General features: G+C 45.0%; 1 protein-coding gene across 6 annotated transcripts in view; it reads left to right on the top strand.

The window, feature by feature from the left end:
* Nucleotides 1-4141: 4141 nt before the first annotated feature.
* Nucleotides 4142-6000, top strand: part of nup50 (nucleoporin 50) — a 71492-nt gene continuing 69633 nt past the window's right edge. For 2 of the 6 annotated variants that reach the window (XM_068050830.1, XM_068050831.1), the window contains exon 1: nt 4142-4324. The gene's annotated coding sequence lies outside the window, so the exon portion shown is untranslated. Of the gene's footprint in view, nt 4325-4874; nt 5033-6000 lie in introns of those variants that run through there. The other 4 variants (XM_068050835.1, XM_068050832.1, XM_068050836.1 and 1 more) reach the window with 3 other exon arrangements.

The raw sequence follows: 6000 nt of genomic DNA, 5'->3' as shown, positions 1-6000 counted from the left end.
GTTCCCTGTTTTTTCTCTCCCTCCTTTTTTAAATAGTGGGGTTACATTTGCCACCCTCCAATCTGTAGGAACTGCTCCAGAGTCTATAGAATTTTGGAAGATGACCACCAATGCATACATTATTTCCAGGGCCACTTCCTTTAGTACCCTGCAATGTAGATTATCAGGCCCTGGGGATTTGTCAGCCTTTAACCCCATTAATTTCCCTAGCACTATTTTTTTACTAATACTGATTTCCTTCAGTTCATCCCTCTCATTAGACCCTTGGTTCCTAACAATTCTGGGATTCCCTAACATTTCTGGGAAGTTATTTGTGTCCTCCTTTGTGAAGGCAGAACCAAAGTATGTGTTTAATTGTTCTGCCATTTCTTTGTTCCCTATTATAATTTCCCCTGTTTCTGACTGTAAGGAACCTACATTTGTCTTCACTAATATTTATCTCGTCACATATTGATGGAAGCTTTTACAGTCAGTTTTTATGTTTCCCGCAAGTTTACTCTCATACTCTATTTCCCTCCGCTTAACCAACCTCTTTGCCCTCCTTTGCTGAATTCTAAACTGTTCCCAATCCTCAGTCCTGTTGCTTTTTCTGGCAATTATATATGCCTCCTCTTTGGATCTAATACTATCCCTAATTTCTTTTGTAAGCCATGGTTGAGCCACCTTTTCGGTTTTATTTTTGCGCCATACAGGAATGAATAATTGTTGTAATTCATGCACATGTTCTTTAAATACTATTCATTGCCTATCCACCGTCAACGCGGCGCAGTGGTTAGCACCACAGCCTCACAGTTCCAGTGACCCGGGTTCAATTCTGGGTACTGCCTGTTTGGAGTTTGCAAGTTCTCCCTGTGTCTGTGTGGGTTTTCGCTGGGTGCTCCAGTTTCCTCCCACAGCCAAAGACTTGCAGGTTGATAGGTAAATTGGCCATTATAAAGTGCCCCTAGTATAGGTAGGGGAATATAGGGGCAGGTGGGGATGTGTAAGGAATATGGGATTAGTATAAATGGGTGGTCGATGGTCGGCACAGACTCGGTGGGCCAAAGGGCCTGTTTCAGTGCTGTATCTCTAAATTAAATAAAAAACCCTTTTAGTAAAGTTCCCCAATCTACCATAGCCAACTCGCACCTCATACCTTCGTAGTTTCCTTTATTTAGATTCAGGACCCTAGTTTCGGATTCAACTACTTCACTCTCCATCTTAATGAAGAATTCTATCATGTTTTATTTTTATTTTATTTATTTAGAGATACAGCACTGAAACAGGCCCTTCGGCCCACCGAGTCTGTGCCGACCAACAACCACCCATTTATACTAATCCTACATTAATCCCATATTTTCGACCACATCCCCGCCATTCTCCTACCACCTACCTACACTAGGGGCAATTTTTAATGGCCAATTTACCTATCAACCTGCAAGTCTTTGGAGGTGGGAGGAAACCGGAGCACCCGGTGGAAACCCACGCACACAGGGAGAACTTGCAAACTCCGCAGTACCCAGAATTGAACCCGGGTCGTTGGAGCTGTGAGGCTGTGGTGCTAACCACTGCGCCACTGTGCTGCCCATGTTATAGTCGCTCCTCCCCAAGGGACCCCACACAATAAGATTGTTTATTAATCCTTTCTCGTTGCACAATACCCAGTCTAGGATAGCCTATTCTCCAGTTGGTTCCTCAACGTATTGGTCTAAAAAGCTGTCGTGTACACACTCCAGGAAATCCTCCTCCACAGTATTATTGCTAATTTGGTTTGACTGATCTATATGTAGATTCAAATCACCCATGATTACAGTTGTACCCTTATTGCATGCATCTCCAATTTCCTGTTTAATGCCATCCCTTACATCTCCACTACTGTTTGGGGGCCTATAGACAACCCCACCAACGTTTTCTACCCCTTGGTGTTTCATACCTTCACCCATACAGATTCCACACCATGATTTTCTGGGCCAATATCCTTCCTCACTATTGCATTGATTTCCCCCTTTACTAGCAATGCTACCCCACCTCCTTTCCCTTTTTGCCTGTCCTTCCTAAATATTGAATACCCCTGGATGTTCAGTTCCCATCCTTGGTCACCCTGCAGCCAAAAAATCAAGGAGTAGACCAGGGTGTCGCAGAGGGAATGATCCTTTTGGAATGCTGACAGGGGAGGGGAAGGGAAGATGAGTTTGGTGGTGGCATCACGCTTGAGGTGGCGGAAATGGCAAAGGATGATCCTTTGGGTATGGAGGCTGGTGGGGTGGAAAGTGAGGACAAGGGGACCCTGTCGAGGTTCTGGGAGGGAAGGGATGAGGGCAGATGTGCGGGACATGGGTCGAACATAGTTGAGGGCCCTGTCAACCACAGTGGGGTGGGGGGGGTGGGGGGGAAGGGGAATGCTCGCTTGATGAAAAAGGAAGACATACAAGAAGCACTGTTGTGGAAGGTTACATCATCAGAACAGATGCGATGGAGATGGAGAAACTGGGATAATGGAATGGAGTCCTACAGGAAGCAGGGTGTGAGGAAGTATAGTCCAGGTAGCTGTGGGAGTCAGTGGGCTTATAATGAACATTACTAGACAGCCTATCCCCAGAAATGGAGACAAAGAAGTCGAGGAAGTGAAGTGAAGAGTCAGAGTTGGACCATGTAATGGTGCGAGATGGGTGGAAATTGGAATCAAAGTTGAAGTTTTCCAGTTCTGGGCGACAGCAGGAAACGGCATGGAATACAGTCATCAATGTACCGGAAAAAGAGTTGGGGGAGGGGGCCTAAGTAGGACTGGAACAAGGAATGTTCGATGTACCCCAGAAAAAGACAAACATAACTAGGTCCCATGCGGGTACCCATAGCAACACCTTTTATTTGGAGGAAGTGAGTGGAGTTGAAGGAGACGTCGTTCAATGTGAGAACAAGTTCAGCCAGGCGGAGGAGGTTGGTGGTGGATGGGGACTGGTTGGGCCTCTATTCAAGGAAGAAGCGGAGATCCCTCAGACCGGGTGGGGGATGGAGGTGTAGAGAGATTGGACATCCATAGTGAAGAGGAGGCGGTTAGGCCAGGAAACTGGAAATTGTTGAAATTACATAGGGTGTCAGAAGAGTCATAGATGTAAGTGGGAAGAGACTGGACAAGGGAGAAAAAATAGTCAAGATAGGAAGAAATAAGTTCAATGGGGCAGGAACAGGCTGAAACAATGGGTCGACCAGGACAGTCCTGTTTGTGGATTTTGGGAAGGAGGTAGAAGCGGGCTGTTCAGGATCAAGGGACTATGTGGTGGGAAGTTGTAGAAAGAGGAGCTCCAGAGGAAATGAGGTCAGTGACAGCCCTGGATGTTCGGTGGTGGGGTCATTCCGGGGGAGATAGGAAGAAGTATTTGAGAGTTGGCACTCAGCCTCTGCAAGGTAGAGGCTGGTATGCCAGACAACAACAGCACCACCTTGTCAGCAGTTTGATCACAAATGTCAGGGTTAAATCTGAGAGAATGGAAATGAACAGAGCTGCGATGAATGGCTTGTCTGGGTTTGGAGTATTAAAAAAATTACATTTTCCAAGATGTCTATGCTCCATCAAATGTATTGGTGCAGTGTTACCTGGTAGAAAGTATTAGAAATTGTATTTGACAGTTCAGCAAAAAGGCTTCACATAAAGTGATGTTAGGTGGAATCCAGTCCTACTTAACCAGTTACATAACATGATGCTCACAGAATTGACATCTGTCTTTAAACTTCACAAAAGAAAAGAAAATCACTGGGGATCAATTTGTGTGGGGAGTTGGTTTCTCCAATTTTTTCTAAATAGAATCACAGAATTGTTACAGCACAGAAAACCATTCGGCTTATCGTGTCTTCACCAGCTCTCCGAATGAGGAATTCACCTAATGCTATTCCCCCGCCTTCTCCCCATAACCCTGCACGTTCTTCCTTTTCATATAACAGTCTAAACTGGTGACAGGCCATCAGCCTACTGCGATAATAATTCAAAATGCTCTCTCCAAGTTGATACAATCTGGAAGTTTGCACAGTTTACAATTCCCTTTGCTCCTCAGTACGCTTTACGTGAGATGTTGCAGACACAGTGGCCCTTCGCCATGGGAGCGCTTGTCCTGCACTGGAGATGAGCTCGGCTTGCAGAGGGAGCATGCGCACGGTTCGCCCTCCGGCACAAAATGGCGGAACTCCAGCAAAGCTGAAGCTGTGAGTAGGGGATTGAGGGAAGGAATGCGGAGCAACATAGTACGATATTTATAGATCAACGAGGGGAAATCAAAATTATTACTTTTTTTTAGGCCTTACCCTGGCATAGCGACTGACTTATCGATAAAGACAGAATCACCTATTGCAGGTGAGTAAATCTTTTCCTGTCTTACCCTGGGCTCGCAGCGAGAATTCCCAGATTCAAATGGTAACCGTTGGTTTGCGCCGCTCCAAAAACAAAAGCCTGAAATGTGCGACAATCTTGGTTGGAATGTACTTATTTAGGGATAGAAGCAGGTTTGTATTTTATAACTGGCTTCTTTATACATGCAGATGGCGCCGGGTAGGGGTAATATTTAAAATAAAAAGGTAAGTGGCATTTTACCGAGGCCTTGACTCACTCGGAGGAACTGATCGTGTGTTCGGCTGTCTCTATGATCTTTTCCCCAGCGTTTTTCTCCTGACATTTGGAGAGATGTAAAACGGTGTGAGGCACTGACCGATGTGAAATATTGCGCTGACAGTATTTAACAATCTTTTCTTTAAAACGAGTCGAGCTAACTTGCTGGCCCTGGTCACGCCCCCAGCGCGCGTTGCCGGCCATGCCGGCTTTTGAATGGTCGATTTGCTTGTCAATCAAAGCCGGCTGCTGGCGCCAGGTTAGGTTGTGATCCGCTTTGGCCACATGCGTACGGCTCGAGTGAGAGGAGTGTTCTCTGGAAGATATTGCCGCGATGAAGAAATGCTATCATTGTTGAAAACCCTTATTTTGGGAGGGAGAGATGTCTCTTAAAATATGTTTAAAAAACATTCCAGATAGTAAAGGAACTGATATCATGCTGGAAGGTATGCTCTAGTGAGTAAACCAGGTTCCCAATGGTGGTGGAGGGGGAAAATACGGTGGTTTTGATCACTGAATTAGTTGGGAGAGGCCTTGTGTGCATCTTGACAAGTTTACTGCAAGAGTTTCTAAGGAGTACTTAATATTGCATGTGAGTTTATAGATTTGTTGAGCCATACAAATCAGGAAGTTTGCAGGGTTGTAATGAATTAGTTGGTGTAGGCTGGGATGTTATATTACAGTCATTTAGAATGGCCTAAAACGCACTGGTTTAGGATTGACATGGTTTTCACTCCTTGTTGTTGCCCTGTGACGCCAATTGGAACAGTGTTCAAGGAGGGAAATATGGAATTGGTGATCGATTAGTCTGCTGATACGTTCTTGTGGTTCGTCTGTAGAATGCTTATATTGATCTCGTTTTAATTACGGCTGTATTTGGTGCTGTGGCAAATGAATGCACGAACGGGAAAGGCGGGCTTGTGTTTCGAATGATTGTCGTTCAGTTTTTTATAGAATTGTCCAAATGGCTGCTATTTGGAACTATTGCGTAACAGAAGCACTATCACTGCAATCAGTTTTCCCTTTTTAAAATTCGCATTTTAATGTTTTTTTCGGACTGGAGGAAGGTGGTGTTCCCCAGTGGTCAGTAATAGGACCACTGATTTTTCTTTATGTATGTTAACGACTTAGACTTGGGTGTAAATTTGAAGATGACAGAAAACTTGGAACTGTGAGGAAGATGGTGATGGATTTCGAGAGGTCAGAGACAGGCTGATGGTAGGTGGACATCTGGGAGATGAAATTTCATGTAGACAAATGTGAAGCAATACATTTTGGTGGGAAGAACAAGGAGAGGCAACATAACCTCAAGGGTTTCAGTTCTAATGGAGGTGCAGGAGCCGAGGACTGGGGTGGGGATATATGCACAAATCGTTGAAGGTGGCAGGACAGGTTGAGAAAGTGATTAATAATGTATACGGGAT

The sequence above is a fragment of the Heterodontus francisci genome, chromosome 18, assembly GCF_036365525.1.
Source record: "Heterodontus francisci isolate sHetFra1 chromosome 18, sHetFra1.hap1, whole genome shotgun sequence".
Lineage (NCBI taxonomy): Eukaryota > Metazoa > Chordata > Chondrichthyes > Heterodontiformes > Heterodontidae > Heterodontus > Heterodontus francisci.
Note: the sequence above shows the minus strand (reverse complement) of the source record. Positions and strands in the feature narration are given on the sequence as shown.